The following is a 14,622-nucleotide window of genomic DNA, read 5'->3' on the forward strand; positions in this document are numbered from 1 at the left end:
TTGTAGGTCTCTTGAGGTGACCCTCTTGTTGAGCCTTGCCACTTTCTAGTTCACCTCCAATAAGCCCGGGCTGAAGGGCCTCAGGTTGGCGGCCCTTGGTCGACCCTTGCCCCTTGGCCAGTGCCTCAGTATACGAAGGCTTAGGCGTGGTCTCCATACTTTACCCGCCACTACGTAGTAGCTTAGTTACCATTGGGGGCTTCGATGGGAATGGATCCCAAAAGACAAAGCCAAGCCTGTTAATAGGCGTGCTTATTTCGGAGAAAAAAGGCGCATAAGATAAATGGTCGGTGCTAAACACCCCAAAAAGAAAATTGGCGCCCAATTGCTAGTTAAAAAAACACATTGAAGATGTTGATAAGAGCACCATGTTGAAGATGTCCAGCGTGCTAAAGATGCTGTACAACAAAACCAAGGTAACCAGCCTAGGGGGAGGAGTAATCCCGCCCTTGCTCCAACCCCAACAAGGAGAGCTTAACAAGGAAAATAGGTGTGTTGTTTAATAGCAAGGAGCACAGAGAGCATGCACCCAATGAGAACACTCCCAAGAAGAAGAGCAAACTACCTCATTAGTACCAAGTTTCGTATACCACACCTACCAAACAAGCACCTGCTTACGCAGCTGAATGCCCAACATGCGAAGTCTGATGACTCAAATCATTCTTGTCGAAGCCCTTCAAATCCTAACATTGAGCACATTGTGCATAGAGATTACATATGGTGTGTTAAGCACATCATTACCCTATGTGGAGCACCCAACATCAATCCGACGGGCCTCGTGAAATTTTCACTTGTTTTGGCATGTTGAAAAAGGCTTTAGAGAACAATCGATTAAAGAGTGTATTCATGGGAGTTTGATCCCATGTTGTGAAGTATTGATCAATAACTTTCTTTTAATATTGTGATTAGTAAAGAGTTCTTTCATTTGAGTACTTCAAAAAGATTTATCTCATTAAAATGTTTTATTATTTTCTATATTTATTAAATCTATTTTTCTAATCAAGGCATTAAAACATTCTTTTGTTTTAGTTTTTCAACGTGTCTTTTAATTTTGTTGTTTTTATTGCTTTCAAATGATTGTGCAATGTGCACATGTCACCTTATTATTTAAGTGAGGCCTTTCTTAATATATAAGCCATTCATTATTATTTGTGTATAATGTATGTATAATGGATAATATAATGTATGTTTCTATTTTATCTTATTTTTCATTTTATTTTGTTTTCAAATGATAAGACGCAAGGTGCACTTTTCACCTTAGGATTTAAGTGGGACCTTTCCTAATATATAAACCATTTGTGATTATGTATCTATAATGGATAATATAATTTTATTAAACCACAACAAAAATCCCATGTGATTGTAGGCACTCATTTAAAATTACTCTCCATAAATATCATCCCCCCTTAACTTAGGAGGCCTTCGTGCCTCCTCCCCTTGTTATTGAGATGTCAAAGTCGGGGCTGAGGCCGTATCCACTCGCACTATGATGAGAAAGGGATCGTAGTTCAAACCAATATGAGATGGCTGGTCTAATGTTGAACTATCTAAGCCAGATTATGGCCAGCCAAAGGTCCAATCCCAGGAAGTGGATGAAGCCAAAAATACCTTGCTTGAGAGTCTCAAGAAGAAGGTTCCCCAATCGGAAGCCAATCGCTTGGAAGGGGCATTCTCTGAAGATGAATATTCACTAGCATTGCAAGAGCTTGGCAAGGAAAAGTCCCCTGGTTGGGATGAGACAACCGTTGAATTCTTTAGAGAATTTTGGGATGACCTCAAGGTCCCAGTCATGCATTTGGCTAACCAAGCCATTATTGAAGGGTCATGGATACAAGTGTGAAGGGACGGCTTATCAAACCCATCCCCAAACAGGTATGCTACTCTCAACTTAAGAATTGGCTCCCTATTACAATGATGACAATAGCTTATAAAATTATTGCCAAGGCAATAGCCCTCAAACTAGCCCCTTGGTTGAACGAGATCATCTCTTCCCATCAACATGGGTTCATTAAAGGGAGATCCATTTATGACAACATCCTGGCAGCAATGGTGGCATCGAATATGAAGCCTTCACCAAGCAAGAGTGAATTCTGCTACAATTGGACCTTGATAAGGTTTATGATAGAATAACCTGGTCATATATAGAAGGTGTCATGGAAGCGTTGGGCAATGAGCCTTGACTGTGTTGCCTAATTTGCACATTGGGGGTTGGCAGCCAGCCAAAGCTTCTATTTAATGATAGAATTGTGGGCTCCTTCGAGGTCAAAAGGTCTATTAAGCAGGGATGCCCCTGGCTCCTCTACTTTTCACCATAGGATCGCATCCTCTCATCACGATGCTCAAAGCCAGTGCTGCAAGAGGAGAGGTACAAGGCTTGGATTTACCGGGCAATGACCAACTCCTGGAAAAATTGTTTGCTCCTCTTCTTGAAGGTGTGCCCCGGTGTTGTTAGGAAAGCTCTGGAGAGTGTGCAGACGTTTGTCGTGGCCTCTGGCTCCAAGTGTAAGATTGAGAAGTGAAGGCTTCTTTTGCTCTCAAAAAACGACTCCTTCGACCCTTCAATTTGGTCAAGTGATATTGTCTCAAAAGGGAATATCTTTAAGCACTTGGGGGTGGATGCAACTCACAAACAAAGATTTCATTGGGTCCTGGAAAAAGTCAAAAAAAAAAAAAGAGAAGATGGGAGGCCCTCCTCCCATCTTTGAGCCGAATTAAAGCGATAAATTCATTTATGCTCCCCTATATTGCCATCACCATCCCACTTCTTAGGATGGCTAAGTGTCACTGGAAAGAGCTTCTAAAACCACTAAAAAGATTTCTATGGAAAAACGACACAAAATCCTCCACACCATGGTAGTGGGCCAGATGGGAGTCAGTCACTCAACCTATGGACCAAGGAGGCCTCAGAGTTCTTAACCCAATTTCCCATGTTGAGGCCTATTGTGCCAAATTTGTGGCCTCACTGGCTAACCAGGACCAATCTTGGGCTATCATGACCAAAGATATGCTAGATGTAGCTAAACTTGGTTCAAAAGAGGGTAAGTGGAAAGGAATAGAGTTTCACGATAAATTCTTAGCCCCAACTTGGTCTAGCCTAAGTCTCGAAGGTATCTTATAGGAACTGGTAAGGAAGGACAAAAGAGTAGGTGAGGTGTTGGAGTGGGTCAGCTCTATTGATGGGCTGACCGCATCCATAACATCTTACATCAAGGAAGGGTTGGTTCAAGGTCGATGTTGCGATTACCGTACGTCGTAGACTTCCTTGGTTGAAATTCCATCTAGCTCTTCCTCTATAATCGTTATGATTATTATAGTTCCTGGTGGGGTTGGTTCCTTCAGCTGCAAGAGTTTTGGCCCTAAGAAGGGCATCCTGAATTGATGTAGGCCTCATGGCTTCAAGACGTGTACTGAGAGGCTTGTTGAGCCCTTGACGGAATCAGGAAATTTGTTGCTCCATGGTCATCTGGGGAGCATAGCGTCATAAAGACACAAACTTAGTGTAGCACTCCTCCAATGAAAGTCCTAACTGACGTCGACCAAATAATTCATTCATCTTAATGGCTTGGTGAGAAAGAGGGAGATAGCGTTTTATGATGGCCTACTTCATCTTATCCCTAGTTGGGTTACCGGTGGATATGATCCAGGAGAGAGGTGTTGGAATTAGGGTTGCAGGAAAACACACACAACTTGGAGAAGATGAAGAAAGCTCAAGGCACACGACAGAGAGTGTTTTACTTAGTGTGCAATGGAAAGATAGATAGCCCTAGAATGAATGGACGTATATACAATGCACGGGGAGAAAAACCTCCTAGTGGGGGGAAAAAAGCCCCAACGGTCATAAGTGTGTTCAGGCCCATTACTACCACATGTATATGGTAACAAATCCCCCTTGGAGTGATGCGGTGAATGAGTGCTGGCACATGAGTAGAGGGAAGTGCCATGCCTTGAGGACATGATCAGTCCACAAAGGGGAGTAAGCCCAAAGCTTTGCGGAAAGCTTTGAACTTCTCACAAGACAATGCCTTTGTGAAAATATCTGCAAGGTTGTCCTGTGTTGGCACATAAGCCAAGCTTATCTCTCTTACTAAGAGCCTCTTCCTGACATAGTGGTAATGCACCTCAATGTGCTTTGTGTGAGCATGAAAAATTGGGTTCCTCGCAACTACCAATGCGCTTTGACTGTCAGTGTAGATAGTGTTGGCAGTGTCCTATCCAAAACCCAAATCAGCCACATAAGGCGTCTGAGCCATACACACTCAACCGTAGCTATGAAGATTGCCATGTACTCAGCCTCACAACTAGAAGTGGCCACAGTAGGTTGCTTCTTGCTCAACCATGATATACATGAACTGCCAAGCAAGCATGAAACAAAAACCACTTGTGGACACTTGCGTGTCAAAACAACCAGCCCAATATGAGTCTGAAAAAGCATGTAAATATGGTGGCAATGATCCCCCCTTGGGATAAAACAAGCCAAGATGTAAAGTGCCACTCAAGTAACAAAAAATCCTCTTGACAGTCTGACAATGCTTAAACCCTAGGCTATGCATAAATATGTTGGCTTGTGAGAATGCAAAGTGAATATCCGGCCTCGTGTTGCATACATAAATGAGCCAGCCAACAGAAGTTTGGTAAAGAGTGACATATGCATGATCACCAACATCATGAAGACTCAATTTCCAACCTTTTTCCATGGGAGTAGCAATAGGTTTGCAATTCTCAAGTCCAAACTTACATAGCAATGTCTCTGTGTAACTTGTCTAACAAAAGGCAATACCACCATCACATTGCTTAAACTATATGCCCAAGTAATGATGCAACAGCCCCAAATCTTTCATCTTGAAAGTAGCATTCAAATCAGCCTTAAATTCAGCAATATGTCTCTCATTTGGTCGAGTGATCATCAAATCATCTACGTAGAGAACCACAATGAGAAGTATATCAACCTCATGCTTTACATACAATGTGCTTTCTGTTGGATTGTTACAAAAGCCTCGTTTGACATGAGTGTCACTCTTCTCATACCAAGCATGAGGAGATTGCTTCAACCCATACAAGTCTTTGGTACATTTGTACACTTTATCCTCTTGTCCTTTCTTGAAAAAACCGCGAGGCTGCACTTCCTCAAACATGTCACCATTCAAGAAAGCAATAACAATGTCTGACAGATGTACATCCCAACCAAAATGAGCTACCAATGCACATAGAAAACGCACAGTAGTCATACAACAAGTGGGAGCAAAAGTCTCTTCATAATCTATGCCTTTTTGATGTGCATAACCCTTTGCAACAAGTCAAGCCTTATAGCGATCAATCTCACCATCCGGCTTACATGTCAACTTGTAAACCCACTTCGTACCAATGGCCTTTTTGCCAGGAGGCAAATCACATAAAGTCCATGTGTCATTTTCTATAACTGCATCATATTTTGATTGCATGGCAGCCATCCAAGTTTTTGAATTTTGTGCTTCATCAAAAGACACAGGTTCCTCAATATCATGTAAGCTAGACACAGTCAAAGCATAAATATTTGATGCATAAGATGCATGGCGAGAACCTGAACGAGTACGACTAGACAAAGGTGCATCCAATTTATTGTCACGCAAAGTATGCACCAGTCATGTAGACATACCTCTAACCTCCTCATTCTCTACCCTTTCCTCATCAAGTACATCATGTACATCTGCATCAATAATAGGCTGATCTGCAACATTTTTAGAAACCCCCATAGGCTGTACATTTGCCTCATTGGAATTTACATTCGTACTTCCACCACTGAAAAGAGGCAACAAAGTGTCATAAATGTCCTGTGAGCTTACAACTCTGTCTGTAGTACATGACAGCAAGGGCTGAACAGAATCTTCCACAAACACAACATCCTCAGAAACCAAAACACGCTTTGTTTGTGGATGATACAACCTATAACCTTTGCTTTCAACACTATAACCAACAAAAATACATTTGACAACTTTATTATCCAATTTTTTGCGCTGTGTTTGTGGCACCAAAGCATATGCCAAATAGCCAAAAACACGCATGTGCTCAATAGAAGGCTTTCTATCATGCCATGCTTCATATGGAGTAATAGACTACAAAGCTTTCGTAGGACACCTATTTAGTACATAAGTGGCACACATGATGCCCTCAAGCCAAAAAGAATGTGACAAAGCTTGACTTTTGACCATACATCGTGCCATTTTTGTGAGTGATGTGTTTTCCCTCAGCAACACCATTTTGTTGACGCGTATAAGGCACTATATCCCACGACTAGCCAGAAATGCATTAAATTCATGAGACATATACTCCCCCCCTTAATCGGAGGTGCCCATGTACATTTTGAGACATTTTTAGCCATAGCCAGGAATTGTTTGAAGCGCATAAATACTTTGGACTTTGCTTTAAGTGGAAATACCCATGCATGCTTGGAGTAATCATCAATGAAAGTCACAAAGTAAAGGTAATTGCCCAAGGACGGAGTTTGCATGGACCCACAAACATCACTATGCACAACTGCAAGTTGGATGTGGCCCTAACTAAACTATCCTTTGGAAACTTTGAACACTGCATCTTACCCAAAATACAGCCTTCATAAACATGTTTGAGAGGCGCTTCAAGAGGCAGCAAAGAAGCAACCATATCAGATTTCTGCAAACGACGCATGAAAACTAGCAAAATTTAGATGACCAAAACGTGCATGCCAAAGTTTTGCATCTGAAATAGCCTTTGAATCCACAACTGCATTTGCAAAATTCTGCCTACACTTGTCATGCAAAGTGAGCTTATACAATCCACGACATAAAATGCCAGATGCAACAAATTCATAACCAAAACTGAGATCATGTAGTATACACATGATCTGTCATCCACAAATTTGACTACAAGATCGAGTCTAGCAAGTGCATATACATACAAAAGATTCTTCTTGATCCCAGGTACATAAAGCGCATCAACAAGTGTGAAAGAACTACCATTTGCAACAATAAGCACAATCTTTCCAACTCCTTGAACCGGATAAGAGGCATTGTTGGCACAAGTAACTAAATTCCTATGAGGGACAAACTCAAAAGAGGTGAACAAATCACGATGTGAGGTAATGTGCTTTGTAGCACCACTATCAAAATACCACACATGTGAATTTGCAGCAACTGACATGCATGCATCATGGACATCAGGATTATAGGTACACTCTCCACTAAAAGCCCATTTTGCATCAACATCAACATCACAGTCTCCTTTCACAAAAGACTCTACAATAGCTACATTTGTAGTGGATCCAGCATTTGCAGTGGAACCACCTCTTTCTTCCTAGACTCTTTGGCCCCACATCACTACCACATGTATATGGTAACAAGAGGAATTGGGTCAGATCGATGCTTGTTGGGGTGTAGGATAGCTAGTGAGGATTTGGCCCAATATTCATGGAATGCCAAGCAAGCAGAGGCCTGGTAAGGAAAGTCTGCAAGTGGGTTCAAAGGACATGGGATATCAAATTCCTCAAGACTGACATGTTCCTTCAAAATAAAAACACTGTGATTGTTGCTTGGATTAGTTGCTACATAGGACCTGGAGCTAGTTCAAATGGATGTAATTACAACTATCTTACATGGTGATCTTGATGAGGAGATTTACATGCAGCTGCCTAAAGGGTTTGTTAAAAAAGGCAAGGAACATTTGGTGCGCATACTAAAGAAGAGGCTTTAGGGTCTAAAGCAAGCATCCAAGCAGTGGTATCATAAGTTTGATACTTTTATGCGATCCTTCATATTTATGTGTAGTATTGAGTATCCATGTCTTTAGGTGAAAAGACCATGGAATGGACAGCTTATTGTGCTTACTTTTTATGTGGATGATATGCTCATTGCTGGTCATTCTAAAAAGGATATTATTGACCTAAAGCAAAAGCTACATAGTTGGTTTGAAATGAAACATTTGGGTGATGCCAATCATATTTTGGATATGCACATTACTCACGATCGAAAGAACATATTGTTATATATGTCTCACAAAGAGTATGTGCAGAAAGTGCTTGAGCGTTTCAATATGGAGAAGGAGAATTCATTGAGTACTCCATTGCCTGCCTATTTGAAACTCAACAAGAATGATTGTCCCATACCTTTTGAGGAAAAATCCACAATGGCTAAGGTGTTACCATCTACATGTGTTAGTGATGTGTGTGAACACACTAGGACCGCCGGGGCATTTTTTCCCTCTTGAGGAGGTTTTTTCCCCCGTGCATTGTATATACGCCCATCACTCTAGGGCTATCTATCTTTCCATTGCACACTAAGTAACACACTCTCTATTGTGTGCCTTGAGCTTCCTTCGTCTTCTCCAAGCTGTGTGTGTTTCTCAACCCTAATTCCAACAATTGGTATCAGAGCAGGTCACGTCCTCCCGGGCTTAGTCGCCAGCTGCTCCAGCACACGCTTGCTCATTTTCTCCGATTTCAGTGAGCTTTGGCGAGCGTTCGTAGGTCGACAAAAATTTTGGGAGATCTCGAAGAACTCGGTCTACTCAGAATTTTGATTTGGGCTCATTTCCGCCTCCGTTTCCACTACAGGCAGTACTGCACAGGCTATTTAGTCACTTTGTGCAGAATTTTTGTCAGTGCCATTTTCTGCATAACAGGTGCCTTATAGTCTTCTACAGTTTGTGCTATATAGCACAGGTTGTTCTCGCTCCATTTCTCCTATTTTTGGGCAGTTTTCACATCAGGTGCAGCATTTACCATGGCTGACAACAACAACACAGATGTGTTCAAGATGTTTGCTGCTGAGGACAGGTTGGATGGGGACAACTACCCTATGTGGGCTTATATGATGCAACATGTTCTTGTGTCAAAGGGTGTCTGGAACATTGTGCAGGGCATTGATGTACGTCTTGGTTCTGAGGATGTAGGCGATGTTGAGGATGTTGCATGTCTTGCTGCAAGGATTGCAGCTGTTAGAGTTGTTTTGCCTACGGCAGAACAAGCTCATTGGGATGTTAAGGATGCGCAGGCTCATGCATTGATTGCGTTGTCTGTGAAACGCACCATTGTTCCTCACAACCGTTCAGCAAAATCTGCAAAACAGGCTTGGGATATTTTAGCAGGTCTTTATGCAAGCCGCAATGAGGCTAAAATTGCTTTGCTGCGTAAAGAGCTGGAGTCGAAGATTATGCATGAGGAAGATGATATGGACACTTTCCTTGCTAGTGTCAAGGATATCAATGAGCAGCTTATTTCTGCAGGTGAAGTCATTTCAGACAGTTCCCTTGTGCAGATTGTTCTTGATGCCTTATCAGATTCCTACCAGACTTTTGCTAGTACTTGGAGACTAATGACCCAAGGAAATCCTGAAGTTGTCAAGTTTGATGCATTATACACATTGCTGTTGCAAGAGTCACTTTCCAGAAAAAACAGGACTAGGCAGCGTGCAGTTGAACAGGCTTTTATTGCTTCTCAAAGAAAGGGTGGTAACAGTAATGCAACCACTTCTTATGGTTCTGCTGCGAGTGGCAAAAATTTTGTTCCTAATGCTTCTGCTGGCAGCACCTTGTCTGGAAATTCTGGTGATAAGGGCAAAAAGAGGATGCGTTGCCATTATTGTAAAGCCAATGATCACTTGATCAAGTCGTGTCCTAAGTTGAAGGCCAAAGACGCTAAGAAGAAAGAGGGTGGTTCCACTGAAAATCTGATATGGTTGCTTCTTTGCCACCTCTTGAAGCACCTGTCAAACATGTTTGTGAAGGCTGTATTTTGGGTAAGATGCAGCGTTCTAAATTTCCAAAGGATGGTTCAGTTCGGGCCACATGCAGGTTGTAGCTTGTGCATACTGATGTTTGTGGGCCCATGCAAACTCCGTCCTTAGGCAATCACCTGTACTTCGTGACTTTCATTGATGATTACTCCAGGCATGCATGGGTATTTCCGCTTAAAGCAAAGTCCAAAGTTTTTATGTGCTTCAAACAATTTCTGCCTATGGCTGACAATGTCTCGAAATGTACTATGGGCACCCTCCGTTCTGATCGAGGGTGGGAGTATATGTCTCATGAATTTAATGCATTTCTGGCTAGTCGTGGGATAAAACACCAATGTACAGTGCCTTATACACCTCAGCAAAATGGTGTTGCTGAGAGGAAAAACAGGTCACTGACGGAAATGGCATGATGTATGGTCAAAAGTCAAGCTTTGCCGCATTCTTTTTCGCTTGAGGCCATTATGTGTGCCACTTATGTACTTAACAGGTGTCCTACGAAAGCTTTGCAGTCTATTACTCCATATGAAGCATGGCATGATAGAAAGCCTTCTATTGAGCACATGCGTGTTTTTGGCTGTTTGGCATATGCTTTGGTGCCACAAGTGCAGCGCAGAAAATTGGATGATAAGGCTGTCAAATGTATTTTTGTTGGTTATAGTGCTGAAAGCAAAGGTTACAGGTTGTATCATCCGCAAACAAAACGTATTCTGGTTTCTCGGGATGTAGTGTTTGTGGAAGATTCTGTTCAACCCTTGCTGTCATGTACTAGAGACAATAATGTAAGCTCACAGGACATTTATGACACTTTTTTGCCTCTTTTCAGTGGTGGAAATACGAATGTAAGTTCCAATGAGGCAAATGTACAGCCTATGGGGGTTTCTGAAAATGTTTTGGATCAGCCTATTACTGATGCAGATGTACATGATGTACTTGATGAGGAAAGGGCTGAAAATGAGCAGGCTAGAGGTATGCCAAAATGGCTGGTGCACACTTTGCGTGACATTAAATTGGATGCACCTTTGTCTAGTCGTACTCGTTCAGGCTCTTGCTATGCATCTTATGCATCAGATTGTTATGCTTTGGCTGTGTCTAGCTTACATGATGTTGAGGAGCCTCTGACTTTTGATGAAGCACAAAATTCAAAAAATTGGATGGCTGCCATGCAATCAGAATATGATGCACTTTTAGAGAATGCCACATGGACTTTATGTGATTTGCCTCCTGGCAAAAATGCCATTGGTACGAAGTGGGTTTACAAGTTGAAACGCAAGCCGGATGGTGAGATCAATCGCCATAAGGCTCGACTTGTTGCAAAGGGTTATGCATAGCAAAAAGGCATAGATTATGAAGACACTTTTGCTCCCACTTGTCGTATGACTACTGTGCGTTTTCTATGTGCATTGGCAACTCATTTTGGTTGGGATGTACATCAATCAGACATTGTTACTGCTTTCTTGAATGGTGACATATTTGAGGAAGTTTATGTAACGCAGCCTCGCGGTTTTGTCATAAAAGGACAAGAGGACAAAGTGTGCAAATGTAACAAGGCTTTGTATGGGTTGAAGCAATCTCCTCGTGCTTGGTATGAGAAAGCTGACACTCATTTGGTCAAACAAGGCTTTCGTAACAGTCCAGCAGAAAGCACATTGTATGTAAAGCGTGAGGGTGATGTACTTCTCATTGTGGTTCTTTATGTTGATGATTTGCTGATCACTGAACCAAATGAGAGACATATTGCTGAATTTAAGGCTGATTTGAATGCTACTTTCAAGATGAAAGATTTGGGGCTGTTGCATCATTATTTGGGTATACAGTTTAAGCAGTGTGATGGTGGTATTGCCTTGTGTTAGAAAAGTTACATAGAGACATTGCTATGTAAGTTTGGACTTGAGGATTGCAAACCTATTGCCACTCCCATGGAAACAGGTTTGAAGTTGAGTCTACATCATGCTGGCGATCCTGTTGATGTCACTCTTTACCAAACTGCTGTTGGCTTCCTCATTAATGTATGCAATACGAGGCCGGATATTCAGTTTGCAGTCTCACAGGTCAGCAGATTTATGCATAGCCCAGGGTCTAAGCATTGGCAGGCTGTCAAGAGGATTTTCCGCTACCTTAGTGGCACTTTACATCTTGGCTTGTTTTATCCCAAGGGGGGATCATTGCCGCCAGACTTACATGCTTTTTCAGACTCAAATTGGGCTGGTTGTTTTGACACGCGAGTGTCCACATCAGGTTTTTGTTTCATGCTTGGAAGTTCATGTATATCATGGTTGAGCAAGAAGCAACCTACTGTGGCCACTTCGAGTTGTGAGGCTGAGTATAGGGCAGTCTTCACAGCTACGGTTGAGTGTGTATGGCTAAGACGCCTTATGGCTGATTTGGGTGATGGACAGGACACTGCCAACACTATCTACACTGACAGTCAGAGTGCATTGGCAGTTGCGAGGAACCCAGATTTTCATGCTCGCACAAAGCACATTGAGGTGCATTACCACTATGTCAGGGAGAGGCTCTCAGCAGGAGAGATCAGCTTGGCTTATGTGCCAGCACAGGACAACCTTGCAGATCTTTTCACAAAGGCATTGTCTCGTGAGAAGCTTGAAGCTTTTCGCAAAGATTTGGGCTTACTCCCCTTTGTGGACTGATCCTGTCCTCAGGGCATGGCACTTCCCTTTACTCATGTGCCAGCTCTCGTTCATCGCATCACTCCAGGGGGGATTTGTTACCATCTACATGTGGTAGTGATGTGTGTGAACACACTAGGACCGCCGGGGCATTTTTCCCTCTTTAGGAGGTTTTTTCCCCCGTGCATTGTATATATGCCCATCAATCTAGGGCTATCTATCTTTCCATTGCACACTAAGTAACACACTCTCTATTGTGTGCCTTGAGCATTGTATATACGCCCATCAATCTAGGGCTATCTATCTTTCCATTGCACACTAAGTAACACACTCTCTATTGTGTGCCTTGAGCTTCCTTCGTCTTCTCCAAGCTGTGTGTGTTTCTCTGCAACCCTAATTCCAACATAAGGTTTCTTATGCTTTAGCTTGTGGCAGTCTCATGTATGCCATGGTGGCTACGAGACATGACATTGCGTTTGTAGTGGGAGTTGTCAGGTATGTGTCCAATCCTGGAAAGAAGAATTGGGATGCTATGAGATTTATTCTTGGATATTTGATTGGCATAGCAGATAGAAAGTTATGCTATGGTCACGGAGAGTTATCCATTAAAGGATATGTTGACAGTGATTATGTAGGTTGTGTTTACAACCGTAAATCAATAATTGGTTGGATCTACACTTTTTTTTGTTCTGCTATTTCTTGGAGATCCATTATTCAAGAGTGTGTACATCGATTTCCACTACAAAGACATAGTATGTCTCTTTGAGTGAAGCATGCAAAGAAGCTATATGGCTTACTCGTGTAGTGGAAGATCTTGGACTAGAGAAGAAGATACCACTTCTTCACTATGATAGTCAAAGTGCTATTGTGTTGGCTAAAATCCAGTGTTCCATGCAAGGACAAAACACATTGATGTGCATTATCACTTGTTGTGATTTCTTGGAAAGCAAGAATCTTGACTTGGTGACGATACATACATCAAAGAGTGCAACAGATGCACTCGCTAAGAATCTCTCCAGCAATCAATTTCAACACTTGTCAGTTGATGGGCATCAAGTAAAGATGTGGTATTCTTCACATAGTTTTACACCCTCCCACATTCCAGCCATCAATGGAAAAATGAAGGATTGCTGACCATTTAGGTCAGGCGCCCATTGTCCATCACTTATTTATGTCTGCTAACCTTTAATTTTATAGATATGAAATTTATGAGCCACACAAAAACTAATGCACTATCGTGGGCCACTGTGAAGAAGAGGGCTGGCTCTCCATCACCATATATGTGCCTCTCTCTCTCTCTATCTCTCTCTCTCTCTCATGTATATGACCCTGCTCTTCCGCTCCCTTCAGACTTGCCAATGAAATCTTTTGTCTAATGGTCAAAATGGAAAGTTTGAGATTGTTGCTTGGATTAGTTGCTACATAGGACCTAGAGCTAGTTCAAATGGATGTAATTACAACTATCTTACATGGTGATCTTGATGAGGAGATTTATATGCAAGTGCCTGAAGGGTTTGTTAAAAAAGGCAAGGAACATTTGGTTTGCATACTAAAGAAGAGTATGTATGGTCTAAAGCAAGAATCCAAGTAGTGGTGTCATAAGTTTGATACTTTTATGAGATTCTTCATATTTATGTGTAGTATTGAGTATCCATGTCTTTATGTGAAAAGACCATAAAATGGACAGCTTATTGTGCTTAATTTTTATGTGGATGATATGCTCATTGCTGGTCATTCTAAAAAGGACATTATTGACTTAAAGAAAAAGCTACACAATTGGTTTAAAATGAAATATTTGGGTGATGCCAATCATATTTTGGATATGCGCATTACTCACGATCGAAAGAAATATTGTTATATATGTCTTACAAAGAGTAGGTGCAGAAAGTGCTCGAGCATTTCAATCTGAAAAAGGAAAATTAATTAAGTACTCTATTGCCTGCCTATTTGAAACTCAACAAGAATGATTGTCCCATACCTTTTGAGGAAAAATCCACAATGGCTAAGGTTTCTTATGCTTTAGCTTGTGGCAATCTCATGTATGCCATGGTGGCTACGAGAAATGACATTGCATTTGTAGTGGGAGTTGTCAAGTATATGTCCAATCCTAGAAAGAAGCATTGGGATGCTATGAGATTTATTCTTGGATATTTGATTGGCATAGCAGACAGACAGTTATGCTATGGTCACGGAGAGTTATCCATTAAAGGATATGTTGACAGTGATTATGCAGGTTGTGTTTACAATCGTAAATC

Source organism: Adiantum capillus-veneris, chromosome 19 (genome assembly GCF_014529385.1).
Source record: "Adiantum capillus-veneris isolate H3 chromosome 19, ASM1452938v2, whole genome shotgun sequence".
Lineage (NCBI taxonomy): Eukaryota > Viridiplantae > Streptophyta > Polypodiopsida > Polypodiales > Pteridaceae > Adiantum > Adiantum capillus-veneris.